This window comes from Dasypus novemcinctus, chromosome 26 (assembly GCF_030445035.2).
Source record: "Dasypus novemcinctus isolate mDasNov1 chromosome 26, mDasNov1.1.hap2, whole genome shotgun sequence".
NCBI classification, from domain to species: domain Eukaryota; kingdom Metazoa; phylum Chordata; class Mammalia; order Cingulata; family Dasypodidae; genus Dasypus; species Dasypus novemcinctus.
The window spans coordinates 59,011,505-59,031,015 of record NC_080698.1 but is presented as its reverse complement, the minus strand read 5'-3'; positions in this window follow the sequence as shown (position 1 = coordinate 59,031,015).

Sequence of the window (19,511 nt, the reverse complement as noted above, 5' to 3'; positions counted from 1 at the left end):
CGTTTTCAGGACTTGGAGTTGTCCTGGGTGGTGCTTCAGGGACAATTACTGGACATTGTAGATCCTCCCAGGGCCCACTGGATGGAACGTGGGAGAGTATGGGCTATGATGTGAACCATTGACCATGAGGTACAGCGATGCCCAGAGATGTACTTACCAAATGCAATGGATGTGTCATGATGATGGGAGAGTGTTGCTATGGGGGGAGAGGTGGGGTGGGTGGGGGCGGTGCGGTTGAATGGGACCTCATTTTTTTTAATGTAATATTTTTTAAAAATGAATTAAAAAATTAAAAAAAACAAAACAAAACAAGAGGCAGAAAAAATATTTGAAGAAATAATGGTGGAAAATTTCCCAAACCTAGTGAAGGACATAGATATCCATGTCCAACAAGCACAACATACTCCCATCTGAATAAGTCCAAATAGACCAACTCCAAGACACATACTAATCAGAATGTCAAATGTCAGAGATGGGAAAATTCTGAGAGCAGCAAGAGAGAAGCAATGCTTAACATATAAGGGATACCCAATAAGGTGAATTGCCAATTTCTCATCAGAAACCATAGAGGCAAGAAGACAGTGGTGTGATATATTTACGATACTGCAGGAGAAATACTTCCAGCCAAGAATTTTAAACCCAGCAAGATTAATTTTTAAAACTGAGAGTAAGATTAGAATATTTACAGATAAACAGAAACTGAGGGAGTTTATAACAAAAGACCAGCTTTGCATGAAATACTAAAGGGAGTGTTATAACCTGAAAAGGAAAGACAGGAGAGAGGCCTGGAAGAGAGTTTAGAAATGACAACTGTATCAATAATAGTAACTAAAAGTGTCAAATATAAAATGACAGAAAAAATGCAAAACTCAAAATGGATGAAATAAGAACTGCCTTTACAGTAATAAAATTGAATGCTAATGGATTGAACTCCCCAATCAAAAGACACAGACTGGCAGAATGGATGAAAAAAATATATCTATATGCTGTCTGCAAAAGACTCACCTTAGACCCAAGGATACCAGTAAATTGAAAATGAAAGGTTGGAAAAAGATATTCCATCATGCAGGAACCAAAAAAAAAAAACAATGAAAAAAACCTAGGGTAGCTATACTTATATCAGATGACACAAACTTTAAAAAGAAAACTGTTATTAGAGACAAGAAAGGACATTGCATATTAATAAAAGGGATGTTTCACCAGGAAGAAATAACAATCATAAATATACATGCACCTAACCAGGATGCCCAATACATGAGGCAAACACTGGCAAAACTGAAGGAAGAAATAGATATCTCTACAATAATATTTGGAGACTTCAATACACCACTCTTAGCATTGGATAGAACATCTGGACAGAAGATCAATAAAGAAACAGAGAACTTGAATAATATGATAAATGGACTAAACTTAATAGACATATACAGAACATTGCACCCCAAAACAGCAGGATATACATTCTTTTCAAGTGTTTGTGGATCTTTCTCCAGGGTAGACCATACGTTGGGAAACAAAGTAGATCTCAATAAATTCAACAAAATTGAAATCATACAAAGCACTTCCTCTGATCATAATGGAGTAAAGCTGGAAATCAACAAGTGGCAAATAAAGGGAAAATTCATGCATATGGAGATTAAACAACACACTATTATATAACCAGTGGGTCAAAGAAGAAATTTCAAGAGAAATCAGTAAACATCTTGAGACAAATATCAATGAGTATGCAAAATATCAGAACCTATGGGATGCTGTGAAAGCAGTGTTGAGAGGAAAATTTATAGCCCTCAATGTTTACATTAAAAAAATCTAAAATAAATGACCTAACTATACAGCTAGAGGAACTAGAAAAAGAACAGCAAACTAATCATAAAGCAAGTAGAAGGAATGAAATAACAAAGATCAGAGCAGAAGTAAATGAAATTGAGAACAACAACAACAAAAAAACGATATAGAAAATTAACAAAACCAAAAGTTGGTTCTTTGAGAAGATTAACAAAATTGACAAACCCTTAGCTAGACTGAAAAAAAAAAGAGAGAGAAGATGCAAATGAATGAAATAAAAAATGAAAAGGGGAATTTTACCACTGACCCCACAGAAATAAGGGAGATCATAAGAGGATATTATGAACAACTTTATGCTAAAAAACTAGACAATGTAGATGAAATGGAAAACTTCCTAGGAATGTACAATTTTCACTGACACTAGAAGAAATAGAAGACCTCAACAACTCAATCACAAGTGAAGAAATTGAAATGGTTATCAAACAGCTACCCAAAATGAAAAGCCCAGGACCAGATGATTTCACAGGTGCATTCTACTAAGCATTCAAAGAAGATTTAGTACCAATCTTACTTAAGCTCTTCCAAAAAAATTCAACAAGAAGGAATGCTATCAAACACATTCTATGAAGCCAATATCACCTTAGTACTAAAACCAGATAAAGATATTCAAAAAAAGAAAATTACAAATCCATTTCTCTAATGAATACAGATGCAAAAATCCTCAATAAAATACTTGCTAATCAAATCCAAGAGCACATTAAAAGAATTATCCATCATGATCAAGTAGGTTTTAAACCAGGCATGCAAGCCTGGTTCAATACAAGAAAATCAATCAGCATAACACACCACATTAATAAATCAAAGAAGAAAAATCACATGATCTGATCAATTGACACAAAAAAGGCATTTGACAAAATACAGCATCCTGTAGTATTTGATAAAAATACTACAAATTCAGAATTGAAGGAAATTTTCTCAACATGATAAAGGCCATATATGAAAAACCCACAGCTAACATTGTACTCAATGGTGAAAATCTGAAAGCTTTCCTGTTGAGATCAGGGACAAGACAAGAATGTCCACTGTCACCACTGTTGTTCAATATAGTGCTAGAAGTTCTAGCTAGAGCAATCAGACAAGAAAAAGAAATAAAAGGCATCCAAATTGGAAAGGAAGAACTAAAACTTTCACTATTCACAGATTATATGATTGCATATATAGAAAATCCTGAAAAATCTACAACAAAGCTGCTAGAGCTTATAAATGATTTCAGTAGAGTGTCAGGATACAAGATCAATATGCAAAAATCAGTGGTGTTTCTACACTAATAATGCACAATCTGAGGAGGAAGTCAGGAAAAAATTCCATTTACAATAGCAACTAAAAGAATCATATATTTAGGAATAAACTTAACCAAGGATACAAAGCACTAGTATTCAGAAAACTATAATGCATTGCTAAAAGAAATCAAAAAATACCTAAATAATTGGAAGAACATTCCATGCTCATGGATTGGAAGACTAAATATCATTAAGATATCAATTCTACCCAAACTAATATACAGATTCAATGTAATCCCAATAAAAATTGCACCAGCATTTTAGAGCAAATGGAAAACATAATTATGAAATTTATCTTGAAGGGTAAGAGGCCCCAAATAGCCAGAAATAGCTTAAAAAAGAAAAGTGAAGTTGGAGGACTCTCACTTCCAGACTTCAAATCATATTACCTAGCTACAGTGGAAAAAACAGCATGGTATTGTCATAAAGATAGATGCATAGACCAATGATGATTCAGAAACAAACCCTCACAGCTATGGCCAAGTGATTTTTGACAAGCCTGTCAAGCCCTCTCAGTTGGGGCAGAACAGTTTATTCAACAAATGGTGATGGGAGGACTGGATATTCATAGACAAAAAAAAAGAAAGAAGAACCCTACCTCACACCTTATACAAAAATTAACTCAAAATGAATCAAAGACCTAAATATAAAAGGAAATACAATAAAGCTCCTAGAAGAAAATGTAGGGAAACATCTTCAAGACCTGGTGGTTGGTGGTGGGTTCTTAAATCTTACACCAAAAGGACAAGCAACAAAAGAAAACATGGATAAATGGGGCCTCTGCAAACTTAAACATTTCTGTGATTCAAAGGCCTTCATCAAGAAGGTGAAAAGGCAGCCCAGTCAATGGGAGAAAAGATTTGGAAACTATTTATCTGATAAGGTTTGATTTCCATTCTATATAAAGAGATCATACAACTCAACAATAAAAGAGCAAGCAATCCAATTAAAAAATGGGCAAAAGATTTAAATAGACATTTCTCCAAAGAGGAAATACAAATGGCCAAAAAGCACATGAAAAAAATGTTCCATATCAGTAGCTATTAGGGAAATGCAAATTAAAACAACAATGAGATATCATCTAACACCACATAGAATGGCCATTATAAAAAAAACAGACAACAATAAGTGCTGGAGAGGATGTGGAGAAACAGGAACTCTCCTTCACTGTTGGTAAGAGTGTAAAATGGTGCAGTCTCTGTTGAAGACAGTTTGGCAGTTCCTCAGGAAGCTAAATATAGAACTGTCATATGTTCCAGCAATTCCTCTACTAGGAATATATCCAAAAGAACATGAACAGACATCTGCACACCAGTGTTGATAACGGCATTGTTCACAATTGCCAAAAGATGCCCAAGTGTCCATCCACCAATGAATGGATAAACAAAATTGGTATATACATATGATGGAATACTATGCTGCAATAAGAAGAAATGAAATTGGGACATATGTAATAACATGGATAAGTCTTGAAGACATTATACTAAATGAAGTAAGCCAGACAAAAAAGGAAAATATTGCATGGTCTCATTAATATGAACCAAATAGAAATAATAAACACATGGAATTAGAACCTAGAGTATAGGTTATAAGGAGGTAAGAGGTGGGCTGAAAAGAACTATGGATGCTTAATGTACATAGAAGTTTTAATTAACTCGACTGTAAAAGTGTGGAGATGGATAGAGTTGATAGAAATGCATTATAGTGAGTAACAACTGGTTTTTAAATGGGATTGTGACTGAAAAAGGTAGTCTGGGGAAGTAAATATCAATAGAAAGAAAGCTAAAGAATAATCTAGGGACTGAATAATACAGTGAACCCAGAGGTGGTTGAGAATTGTGGTTAAGGGTACAAATGCAAGAGAGTCCTTCTGTTAGCTAGAGCAGATGTACATCACTATAGCAGGGTGATGGGAATATGGACAAACATGAGAAAACTACAATTGGTGTGACTTATAGACTGTGGTTAACAGCAATACTATAATATTCTTGCATTAATGCCAAGGTATACAGTGTTGATAATGGAGGTGTATGGAAAAAGTGCACCTAATGTATGCTATGGACCATGATTGGTGGTAATAGTCTGATGATATTATCTCATAATCTGTAACACATGTTATGCCAGGGTGTGATGTGTTATGGGAAATCTACACAGCTGTATGATTGTTTTGCAAGTTCACAATATCTATAACAAAGTACGTTAAAAAACAGTGTGGGTTGGGGGGAAAATACACCAAATGCAAGATAAGGAATATAGTTTGTAGTAATATTTTGATGATGCTCTTGTATAGTCTGTAACAAATGTTTCACACCAATGCAAAGAGTTGGTGGAGGGGTGATGTATGAGACCCCTGTGTGATGTTATGTATGTTTATCTTGTAATCTCACAATCTTTACTATACATTTATTGCTTATGTGTGTCCATGTATGAATGATATACTTCAATAAAAAAATTTAAAAATACATATTGGAAGCACATAACAGCAGATTTGAAGAGGCAGAGGAAAGAACTAGTGACATTGAATATAACACATCTGAAATCACACAGTTAGTAGAACAGATAGATAAAAAGATAGGAAAAATTCAGCATGGACTTAGGGAATTGAATGACAACATGAGAGACATGTAAATATGCATTAAAGGCCTTCCAGAGGGAGAAGAGAAGGGAAAGGTGGCAGAAAGGAATACTGAAGAAATAATGGCTGAAAATGTCCCAACTCTTGTGAAACTTGTATGTATAAGTCCAAGAAGTGCAGTATAAATCCTAAGAGACCTACCACAAGAGATACAGTTATTAAAATGTAAAATGTGCATGACAAAGAGAGAATATTGAAAGCAGCAATATATAAGAGATTAACCACATACAAGGGATGATAGATAAGATTAATTCCTCATCTGAAACCATGGAGGTGAGAAGGCAGTGGTATGAAAAAGTTAAGATGCTAAGAGAAATAACTGCCAGCCAAGAATTCTATATTCAGCTAAGCTGGCATTCAAAAAGGAGGAGTAGTTCAAAATATTCACAGATAAACAGAAATTGAGAGAATTTCTCAACAAGAAAAGTGTCCTTCAAGAAATATTAAAAGGAGTTATGCAAGTTGAAAGGATGAAACAGGAGAAAGAAGGTTGGAGGAGAGTTTAGAAAGTAAAGTTACTAATAAGAATAAAAAGATTAAAAGGGAAATAAAATAAAATATGACATACACAAACCTAAAGAAAAAAATGGCTAATGTAAATACTGCCTTTCAAGTAATAACATTGAATGTTAATGTATTAAAATCTCTAGTCAATAAGCACAAATTGGCAAAATGGATAAGAAAATATGATTCATCTATATGCTGTATACAAGAAACTCACCTTATACCCAAGGTCACAAAGAAGTTGCAAGTGAATGGTTGGAAATGATTTTACACGCAAAGAATAACCAAAAAGTGTGGGAGTACATATAATAATATAGGACAAAATAAAATGAAATGCAAAATTTCTGAGACAAAGAAGGATGTTATATATTAATATAAAGGTTAATCTGTCAAGAAGAAAGAAGAATCATAAATATATATGCACCTAAACAGTGTGTGCCAAAATTCATGAGACAATCATTGGAAAAACTAAGTGGATAAATAAATGCATCTATGATCATAGTGTGGAACTAAAGAATTATCACCATTAGTCAGAACCTCTCAAGAGAGGGTCAATAAAGAGACCTTGAATAATATATTAGAGGAGCTAGACTTAAAAGACATATACAGAATATTATACCCAAATACAGCAGGATATACATTATTCTCAAGCACACATAGATTATTCTCCAAGAAACTTCTTGCTAGGCCACATAACAAGGATTGAAATTATGTAAAGTAACTTTTCAGACCATAATGAAATGAAGCTGGAAATTAATAAAGGCAGAGAACCAGAATAGGCACAAATGTATGGAGATAAATCAACACACTTGTAGATAATCAGTGGGTCAAGGAGGAAATTGCAAAAGAAATTAGTAGCTACATAGAAATGAATGAAAATGAGAATGCAGCATATCAAAACCAATGGGATGCAGCAAAAACAGTGCAGGGAGTGGAATTTATAGCCATAATTATATTAAATAGAAGAAAGGTTTCTTCTTGGCCTGTTGGCTAGGATCAAGTGTAAAAAAAAAAGAAAGAAAAAGCTAAAATAATAGACCTAACTGTACACCTAGAAGAGCTAGAAGAAAAAAATTAATCCTAAACAAGCAGAAAAAAGGAGATAATAAAGAAGAGAGCAGTACTAAATGAAACTGAAACAAAAGTCTCTAGGAAAAATTAACAAAGCAAAATCTGATTCTTTGAGAAGATTAATAAAATTGAAAAGTCCATAGAATAACAAAGAGAGAGCTGTTAATATATAGAAATAATGAGTATCTTAAGAGATTACTTTGAAAAATTATATGTGAACAAGATGGAAAACTTAGATGATATGGACAAATTTCTAGAAACAATCTAGCAGCCTACATTAATGAAAGAAGAAATTGATGAACTCAATAGACCAATCACAATTAATGAGATTGAATTAGTCATGAAAAACTTCCCAAATATGAAAAGCCCAGGAACAGATGTCTTCACAGGTGAATTGAACCTGTCATTTGGGAAAGAATTAACACCAATTCTGCTTAAACTCTTCCAAAAAATGTAAGTGGCGAGAACATACTTAACTCATCCTATTATGCAAACATCACCCTAACACCAAAGCCACATAAAGATGCCACAAGAAAAGAAAACTACAGACTGATCTCTCCAATGAACCTGGATGCTAAAATTCTCAACAAAATACTTGCTAATCATACCCAACAACCCATTGAATGAATTATGCAAGGATGTTTTAATATAGGAAAATCAATTAGTGGGATATACCACAGTAACAGATCAAAAGAAAAAAATCACATCTATTGAAGCAGAAAAAGTATTTGAGAAAATCATGTAATATTTCTTGATTAAAATAAAACACTTCAAAACATAGGATTAGAAGGAAAACTTCTCAAAATTATAAGGGACATATATGAAAAACACAAAGGTAACTTCTTAATGGTAAAAGGTTAAAGACTTTCCCTCTAACATCTGGAATAAGACTAGAATGCCCACTCTCATCACTCTTATTTAACTGTGTATTAGTAGTACTTGTTGGAGCACTTTGGCAAGGAAAAGTAATAACAGTCTTCCAAATTGGAAAAGAAGACAAAATCTCACTATTTTCAGATAACAAGATCTCATCTGAAAAAGCCCTGAACAATCTACAACAAAGCTTCTAGACCTGATGAACAAGTTCAATAAAATGTCAGGATATAAGATCAACAAGCAAAAATCATTAGCATTTCTATACACCAATAATGAGCAAACTGAGGAGGAAATTAAGGAAAAAATTCCACTTACAATAGCAACAAAAAGAATCAAATATCTAGTAATAAACTTAGCTAAAGACGTAAAGGACTTGTACACAGAAAATTACACAGCATTATTAAAGGAAATCAAAGAAGACCTAAATAAATTGAAAAATATTCCATGCTCACTGATGAGAAGGCTAAAAATCATTAAGATGTGTGTTCTACACAAATTGATTTACAGATATCTCAATACCAATAAAAATTACAGCAACATTTTTTGCTAAATTTGAAAAGCTAAATATGAAATTTATTTGAAATGACAAGGGTCCTGTATAACCAAAAACATACTGAAAAAGAAAAATAAAATTGGAGAAATCATGTTACCTGACTTTAAAGCATACTACAAAGTTACAGTGGTCAAAACAGTCAGGTATTCCTCCAAAGATACACATACTGGCAAATAGAACCAAACTGAGAGTTTTGAACTAGATTCTCATATATATGGTCACTAATATGTGATAAGGCCACCAAGCCCACTATTCTGAGACAGAATGGCCTATCAACAAATGGTGCTTGGATAACTGGATATACACATCCAAAAGAATGACAGAGGATCACCATCTCATGCCATATATGAAAATTCAAGATGTAGTAAAGATATTAATACAAGTGCCAAGATCAAAAAGCTCCTAGAAGATAATTTAGGGAAGCATCTATGAGGTACAGTAGTAGGATATAGTTTCATAGATTTTATACACAAAGTGCAAGCAATGAAAGAAAAATAACAAATGGAACCATTTCGAATTTTTAAAAAATATTTTGTGACTCAAAGAAGATGGTTAAGAAAGTGAAAAGACAGCCTACTCAATGGTAGAAAATATTTGGTAATCATTTATCTGAGAAGAGTCTAATATTCAGCATATGTAAAGAAATGCTACATCTCAAAAATATAAAGAAAGACAACCCATTTAAAAAGTGGGCAAGAGACTTTGATAGACATTTTTCAAAGAAGAAATAAAAATGGCTAAAAAGTACATGAAAAGATGCTCAGCATCACTAGCTATTAAGGAAATGCATATTAAAACTGCCATGAGATATCATCTTACACCTATTAGACTGGTGGCTATTTAAAAAAACAGAGAACTACAAATGTTGAAAAGGATGTGGAGGAATGGGAACACACATCCACCACTGGTGGAATGTAGAATGGTGCAGCCATTATGCATGAGAGTTTGGCGGTTCCTCAGGAAACTATCTGAGTGCCATATGATCCAACAATCCCACTACTGGTTATATACCCAGAAGAATTGGAAACAGGGTCTCAAAGAGAAGTGCCCATCAACAGATGAATGGAAAAGCAAATTGTGGTATATGCATACATTGGAATATTACTCAGCTGTAAGAAGGAATGCAGTATTAACAAACAGGACAACACGGATGAATCTTGAAGATCTTACACTGAATAAAGTAAACCAGCCACTGAAGGATAAATACATTACCTCACTCATATGACTTAAGAAATTGAGCAGACTCACAAAACTAGGGTCTGGAAGATATGTTAACATGAGACAGAAAGGGAATAAAAGGTAGTGAGCTAATGCTCAAATAAAGACAAAACCTAAAATAAGGTAGAAGAGGGTGGTTGGGCAGTGGACAGGGGTGATGTTGGTGCAGGAATATGAGGGGAGGTGACAGTGCTGGAATGTGAGGGGGAGTAGATTGAGGAGATTAGGTTGGCTTATCCATGGAACTGAGGGTTGGAGGAAGGAGCAAGTGAACTCTTGGGATTTGTATATATGTGATTAAAATTACAATGATGGGAATAGTCTTTTATGAAATAATTCAGGGGAGAGTTTACTGGTGAACGGTGTCAGGGCTGGGGGATATGTGGGATAGGGTGGAACTGGGCCATGCATTTATGGAATGAAAAATATTATATTGTCACTGTGTGTTATCTTGGTAGGTGGAGACCCACACAATAAACAAGAAAATATTGAATGCCTATTTGGGGACTCCTGGTATGTTCTCAATTAGAGGGGAAAAATCTCTCAATGAACAAATGCAGTGCCTAATAAAAGATAACAGACTAGAATGTCAAGCAGAAAGGGAGAGGGAAGAACAGAACAGATGGAACATAGGGCATATTTAGGGCATTGAAATTGTTTTGCATTTTCTTAGCTATGACTGATACAGGCCATTATGAATTTTGTCAAAACATGTAAAAGTGTATAGGGTGAAATATAATCCATAATGTAAACAATTGACTTTGGCTAGTAGCAATGCTTCAATATTTGTTCAACGATTGTAACAAATGTACCATATTGACAAAAGATATTATCAATAGGGGAAAATGTGAAATGCAGTGGGGGTGGGGTATTGGGGAATATCCTGTATTTTCTTTTCTTTTTCTCTTTTCACCATTTTAATTATTTATTTTTAAAATATACTTAGATCATACAAAATGTTACATTAAAAAATATAAGAGGTTCCCATTTACCCCACTCCACATATCCCCACTCCTCCCACATCAACAGCTTCTTTCATTAGTGTGGTAAATTCATTGCATTTGATGAATACTTTTTGGAGCACTGCTACACAGAATGGACTATAGTTTATTTATCCATTCCATTCAATGGGTTATAGCAAGATATATAATGTCCTGCATCTGTCCCTGAAATGTCATTCAGGACAATTTCAGGTCCAGAAAATGCCCCTACATCACACCTCTTTTTCCCTCTCCCTGACTTCAGCAACTCCTATGGCCACTGTCTCCACATCAATGATATCGTTTCTTCCAATGCCAGAGTCATAATAATTCCATAGTAGAATACATGTAAGTCCACTCTAATACATAATTTATTCTTCCACCCTGAGGACTCTGGTCTGGTGATGTCCACTCCACCTCTAAATCAAGAGAGAGCTTATATTCCACAGGATTTTCCTGCTGGCAGTTGTAGATTTTCTCAGTTCCTTAGTGTGGTGTTTGACCATCCTCACCTCCTTGTTAGCCCACCTTGGTAAGTCCAACAAACTGGAAAGTAGGTGTTGCAACCCTGTCTAGGCTCAGTGACCAGCTGGCACATCGATAGTCCAGAGATTCAAATCTCCTGAATATACACCAACTTCAGCACCAACCACAGGTTCAATAAAAGTTATAGAAGAAGCATGTGCAGAGAAGTAACATCTGAGTCTATCTCCATCACACTCAGGTGCACAAATTCCAAAGTAGGGCCCACTGGCAAGGCCCTGAATTCCAGACCCATCTGCCATGACTGTAGGACCTGAGTGTCTCCGTAGTCCTCAGTAGCACCACTACCTGGGGTTGTAGCTACTTTGGCTGTCTCTGAGATCCTGTTGAGATGTGCATAAGAGCAACCCTTCCGATGTTTTCCCAACTCATTTTGTACTCTCCTAGCCATATAAATTCATTTGTCTTTACCATTTCCCCCTTTTATTCAAGGTATTTTTCTAGTTGCTTGCTTGTCAGTGCTTGGTAATAATCCATCGGGGCCAGGGAGGTTCATCCCCAGGAATCATGCCCCATGCTGAGGGGAAGGTGATGCATTTATATGCTGAGTTTGGCTTAGAGAGTGGCCATAGTCTCTCGGGAGGTAACTTTTAGTCATCCTGCAGCTCTATGCCTTGTTGAAGTTTCCAGCATACAGGCTCATAAGCATTGTCATCAGTATCAAGGGTGCATCACTGGACCACCCTTCTTCACTGGTCTTTGCCCTTGCACTTGTGAGATTTTTGCTGTTCCATTAGGGGATATGACAATGTCCCCAGGATGGGAATTCAGCACTCCCTCAGTTGTTGTGTGAAAATCTAGCCACTATGTTAATATACAACAAACATCCAGACATAACTCTATACCCTATATGCATGCCTTGGTGAACTCCCACCCACCCATGCATCCCCCATCAATGACACCCCACACCAGTGCTCCTCCCCTGCCATAGTCTGTCCTCCCCTATTGGGAGTCACCCACACCCTCAAGAGACAACCTCCCTTCTCTGTTTGAGAACACCAGGCCTCCCCAGGATGGGGGTACACCTTCCCACTCACTGTATGAGTATCCACCCACTGATATAACATTATGACAAGATGAGCACTCACACACACCCTAGATGCCTGCCTTAGGTGCACCCTGAGCCAGATGCCCCACATCAAACACCAGAAGCCAGTAAAGAATGATCCACATTGGGCATGAATTTACAGAATATTAATAAGTTCAAGTGGTCGTGGGGTGTTGTCTTGGTAAGTGGAGACCTACACAATAAATGAAAGAATATTGAATTCCCATTCTGGGAAGTAGCACCACATTCTCTAATAGTGTGGCAAGAATCCCCTGAGTGCAAGGATTTGTCTACTGAAGTCAGACAATGTACCAAGTCTCTGACATTGATAGTTGTACTTATAAACCTTGTCCGTGTGAAATTGAAGCTTATCTTAGTATTATATATTGCCTGAGTTACTTCCTGAAAGCCTCCTTGTTGCCCAAATGTCATTCCTCTCTAAGACAAACTCATCATATAAACTCAGTGTCTTCCACCTGGCATGGGAAATGATTCTTGGGAATGAGCTTCCCTGGCACTGAGGGGTTATTACCAAGCACAGACTAGTGATGTATTTGGAAATAAACCTTGACCAAAACAGGGAAATATTAAATATAAATGAGGTTTTATGGCCATACCAGAGAGGAGGTCATACCAGAGGTAATGCTTATGCATGTCTCAGGAGGATCTTATTGAATGTCATTGAAAACAGTACCTCAAGTGGAGGGACTCCTGTGTGCTCTAGAGGCATCTAGACACTATAGGCAGGGCAGATCATCTCAGGAATTAGGTACCCTATCAGTGGACCTTAATTTGGAATATATGTTCCCCAGTGTAACAGAGTTATACTCATTTTAAATTTCCCTTGACATGGCTTTTCTGCCCCTTTTATTTGAAACTGTAATTAATGTTATAATAATTAAATATATTTCAAAAGACTTCAGTCTGGTCTTTTAATATTCTGGTTGAGCCCTGAATCTCAACAGAGTTACAACACCCAGTCTACATTTCATCAGCTTTGGCCAGGACAACTTACAAAAGAAGGAAGATGCACAACAGAGAGTATCTACAACTGCAGGCCAGACAGTTCCATCTTTCTGCATCATGGAAGCTAAGCCCCCTCTCAATCAAAAGCAGAGCAGGCATCACCGTCCTAAAATCCTCAATATTGAGGAATGAACAAACATAAGGGGGAAGGGAAGTATGGAGTAAAGTATACTTATTATTTTTCTAGCATTGGAGGAATATATAACATTGATATAAATGGAGTGGCCAGAATTTCTGAGGGGAGGGAGAGTTAAGAATAGGTATAACATGGGGGCACTTTTGGGAAATTGGAATTGTTCTGAATTACATTGCAATGATGGATACAGCCATTATACATTGCATTAAAACCTATAAAAATGGGTGGTTGAAAGTATAAACTATAATGTAAACTATTGATTGTAACCAATAGCATGCTTCAATATGTGTTCATAAATAGTAACAAATGTACCACACTAATCAAAGATGTTAAGGAGGAAAAGGGTTGGAAGGGAACAGGTTGGGGTATATGAGAAAAACCTTATATTTTTGTGGTATCATTTATATAATCTAAAACCTTTTTAAAAAGAAAAAGAAACAATGTGACTAATATGCAAATACTAAACAGCAAGTATTAAGCATATCTAACTTTATTCAAAAATTTGTGATTAACATTTTAAGCAAAAATTAAGCATAGTATTGTAGGACCTCAGTTATGTCAAAATATGGTTTTTGTTCTTATATGTCAAAACTCCATAGTGAAATGACATAAAGAAAACAAAGAAAAATATTTAATAATTTCTCCCTGGATAGGAAAATTCATTTAGGAGACCAAAAGAGGAAATTTGTCCTTCTGCATCTTCTGGTATGTTTTGTTTTGCTTTGTTTTGTTTTGTTTTGTTTTGTTTTGATGGTAGAAGGAATCATTCTTCTTCTGATTAAAAAATATTTTAATAAGTATTAAAACTATCACATATCTGATCAGATTTTTCTAGATATACTTTCATGAATTTAATTTGTTCTATTTCTTGATAAGTAAAGTTTCACAAAAAACAATTGAGGGAAAAGACTCAATAACAGATGTTCAATAATAATTCAAAGTATTTGTGGTGGGGTGATGTATGGGAATTCTACATATTATGCATGATTGTTTTGTAAGCTCATAACTTCTCCAATAAAAAGGAAAAAAGAAAGAAAAATAAGGAAAAAACCTCACAATGAGATACCACTTCAAATCCACTCGGATGCCTATAATAAAAATAGACAAAATATTATTGATGAGATAGGACTTATGGCTGGAAACCTAAGGGATAGACAAATTATCTATGACCTAATTATTAGCACTTCAAACCCTCAGTGTACAGGATGACATCATTTTCAAGGAAGTGAGCTCCCTTTCAGTATTCTTTGCCAATATACTTAATTAACTCTCATTTAATTGGACAGTTTGTACCCTCACACAAAATTCAAGACCTCAAAATTATCCTTTCAATCTCTGCTTTCCAGTAGAAGAGAAGAAGTTACTTAGCAAAGTTGCAACAGACTGCAAGAGGCAGCCAGAGCTATAGAAGACACATTCAGCCTGTGGGACTAGTGACCCATATCTCCAAGGCTTTATTCCTTTTGGGGAAAGAGACCTTTATCAGCCTCATTGCCATTAAGTTCCACAACAATTTACTGAGTGCACCTCTGAAATTAGAGAGTTTGGGTTTTTCTTAGGTAAGCAAATTTCCCCAAACCTATACATATCCCAGTTTAAGTTTCTCTTTGCTACTACCCTGTTCAGACTAGGTCTCTTGAAATGTCTAAGTAGATAAATTTATTTCACTTGCTCAATTCCATTTTCTTTAAGAAAAATAAAATGATGCTTATTTATTTTATTTTATTTTTAGATCCATGGCAGTCTCAGACCCTATAGAAGAAAAAATTTTTTTCAAATCCAATTGTTTCTGAACAATTAAATCAGAATATGTGATATTTGTCAGTATTCAAAGTATTCAAAGTCAGTTAATATATCATCTGATTAGCTTGAAGTTTCTTTTAAAATGTCAGTGATCTAGTTATGATCTAGAATAAGTAGAAGCTATATTTAATTGTCATAGGCACTATCATTCTCTCAGAAAAAGTTTTCAGAATGAATCTATGTCAGCACCCTCCACAGCTAACTCCACTTACTTCTCTTCTAATAGACTAAAGTAGAAAAAGAAATGATAGCTGAAATTCTTAATATTGCTTCTCCAAATGTATCAATAAAACAGTTCATGGGAACTAAAGCTGAACCAAAATATCATTAACAATAACTAACTTCTCTATTCTATTAAGTATTCCTACTACATTCCAGCTATTAAAATGAAGAAGAATCCCTCATTTAGGTACTGATGAGGTAATTTTTTTTTCATTTTAGGCATAAATTGCAGACTACTCTGTTGTAAATTATTCTACATTATTCCTATGGCTTAATAAAATTTACTTTACAGGAATAATGAATTTACAGTTTGCAACATAAGATTTTTTCTGGGGTATGGAGAGGGCTCCTCTGATGATTTTGAAAATGTTCCTCAGTATAAAAAAGACCAATTGTGTAGAATGAACAGAAAGAGAAAGATTCTAAGAATGTAACTGAATGAGAAAAACATCACTTTTCTTACAGTTCATAGCCAAGAATCAGCATGCCTGAGAAATTTACCAACATGACCCTCATAACAGAATTCTTGCTCGTGGGATTCCCTGATGACTGGTTGCTACAGAAACTCTATGCCCCACTCCTCTTCCTCATTTACCTGGCAGCACTGATGGGGAATCTCCTCATTATCACCCTCACTACCATTGACCAGCATCTCCAAGTTCCCATGTATTTCTTCATGAAAAATTTGTCCTTCATTGAAATCTGCTCTCTCTCTCTCACTGTTCCCAAATCCATCATGAACTTGTTCACAAACAGATATTCCATCTCCTTCCAAGGATGTGCTTCACAGGTTTTTCTTTTTCTTTTTGTTTTTGCTGGCACAGAATATGCCCTTCTTATAGTGATGTCCTATGGTCACTATGATGGCATCTGCCATCCTCTGCACTGTGAGGCCATTATGAATAGATGCTCTTTTTTTTTTTTTTTTAATTTTTTAATTTTTTATTGACTTTGTAATAATATTACATTAAAAATATATATGTGAGGTCCCATTCAACCCCACCCCCCCACCCCCCCTCTCCCCCCCCCCCAACAACACTCGTTCCCATCATCATGACACATCCATTGGATTTGGTAAGTACATCTTTGGGCACCTCTGCACCTCATATACATTGGTTCACATCATGGCCCATACTCTCCTCTATTCCATCATGTAGGCCCTGTGAGGATTTACAATGTCCGGTGATTACCTCTGAAGCACCATCCAGGGCAGCTCCATGTCCCGAAGACGCCTCCACCTCTCATCTCTTCCTGCCTTTCCCCATACCCTTTGTCCATTATGTCCACTTTTCCCAATCCAATGCCACCTCTTCTATGTGGACACTGGATTGGTTGTGTCCATTGCACCTTTATGTCAAGAGGAGGCTCAGATTCCACCTGGATGCTGGATGCAATCCTCCCATTTTCAGTTGTAATCACTCTAGGCTCCATGGTGTGGTGGTTGATGGTGACAGCATCGTGGTTCAGTGGGTGTGTCAATGGCTCCATTCACATAGCAGGTACATTCTCTGTCAGTTTCTATGGCTCCAACATAGTGCATCAGTTTTTCTGTGATATTCTATCATTGCTTATACTTACCTATTTTGGAGAAAATACTTTAGAATACGCATTTATTATTGCTAGCTGTTGTTTTGATTTTGTATGTTTTATTTTAATGATTGTTTCTTATGTTCACATTTTCTCCACTGTTCTTAGGATTCCATCTGCTCAAGGCAGGTTTAAAACTTTCCCCACATGTATGCCCACCTCACTGTAGTGACCTTATCCATGTCCTCTGGATTCATTGCATACTTAGGGTCCACCTCAAAATCCCCATCATTCCTGAACCTTATTATGTCTGTGTTATATTCTCTACTACCTCCCACCCTGAATCCTGTCATTTACAGTCTGAGAAACAGGGACATAAAAAAGGCCTTGGTCAAAATGTTTGGTGGAATAATGGCCTCAAAGATTTAAATGTGTAAAATATCCATGACTCCATTAACTGCTATAGCATATCTAATTATTTGTATATACTCATTTATTTTAAAATCATTTTGTATCTATGATTCCATTGTTGCTGCTACATATGATTCCACATTTTATAATGTTAAATGCATCTGAATTTCTACGAGAATCTTGGCAACCTCCAAACCACTGGTAAATTTCAAAGGTTTATTATGTTCTTATCAACAGGCCACAGGTTTGGGGATTATTGTTCAATTCCCACTGATCTTCACAAACACCAATCTCTTTCTTACCTGGGACAATTTATAATAGCTTCAAAGTTAACATATTTTATTTCAATAGCTAAGAGTGTTTTCCCCATTTTATTCTTGCAGCAATTAAAATGAAAATGAATATTCTAAGTCTGAGATTGCTTTTTCTCTTTCACTTTTTATATTGTTGAGTGTTTTTATATGCTATGAGAGCTAAGTTTTATAAAAACATTAGTTCCTCTACTGTGGCCTTGAAAATATTACTTTCAGATAGTATTTGAGATAATTTATGGCCATAATATATTTCTAGCAGAAGTTCCCCATCATCTAATTACATAATGACAGTTTTAGGAGTCAAATAGTGTAGGTGTCATTACACATTAACTAAGAGTATATTATGATGACATTTTAAGAAACAGCATTATGAAAAACCCACCTTTCTTTCATAATCAGATTTTGTATTTCCATCTTTTAACTTTTACATAAATAAAATAAATTAAAACAAATTGACTAATAAATTAAATCTACTTTCAACTTGTTCTAAATTTAAATGTAATTCTTTAAATTTAAATGTCCTAGTCTTCTAACCTTGATTTTACTTTTGCTCAATTTAAATTTAATCCTAATTTCCTTCTAAATTTTGATGTATTTTCATGGAAATCAATTTGCTTTTTATTATATTAGTCTTATATCTTGTTTCAGCTACCCACAGCCTAACCAGATCAATAATTTTCTTAGTGCTTTTATTACTTCCTATCATATTGTTTCACTCCTCTTAGTTCCCAGACATGTTCCCAGGAATAACTTAAAGTAAATTAACTGTGAAAAGGCCCTTTATTAGGTTGAAATTTAGGGAAAGACAAATAAACATTGTCAGTAAAATTTCTTAGAAAATAAATTTTCTCACATCATAATGCTATTTTACCTATGTATAACAAGTGTATTTATATAACCTATTACTTGAAGTAAATTTATACTATTATAGTGATTATTAATATGTAAATAATCAATCTTTTCAATTATATGACCTAATTTTTAGATATTTAATTTTTATGAAAATCTTTGTTTTAATCCATACAAACAATTTAAATCTTGATAACAAGTACAAATTGACTTCCTGTAACCTCCCAATGCTTTAAAATACTCTGGTTGTTGGGGAGGAAGTATGTCTTATCATCTCCACAACTGCATAGAGAACAACATCATTAAAATGTGAAATTATTTGGTCCCTAAAAATTGGTGTCTGTTGTTTTATGTTTGTAATTTTTCTCTTCTACTTTGTGAAAGAACATAATGATAAGAACAAGTGTCACTGGTATCAACTTGAATCTTGATTATGAAAAAAATCTCCAATACTAAAGAGGAAAGAGAGAAAAATCAGATTGGTATAAAGGAATGTCTGAGAAATGGCTGAATAAGTTATATAGTCCATTTCTATGAAAACAATGGTGAAGCCAGCAAAAAAAAAATTACATTTTAAATGATATTCCTTAAATATTAAATTGCATGATATTATATAATACTTAATTTGATTCAGATAATGATTCTGCTGAATTTTATTCCCTTCCATCATTTT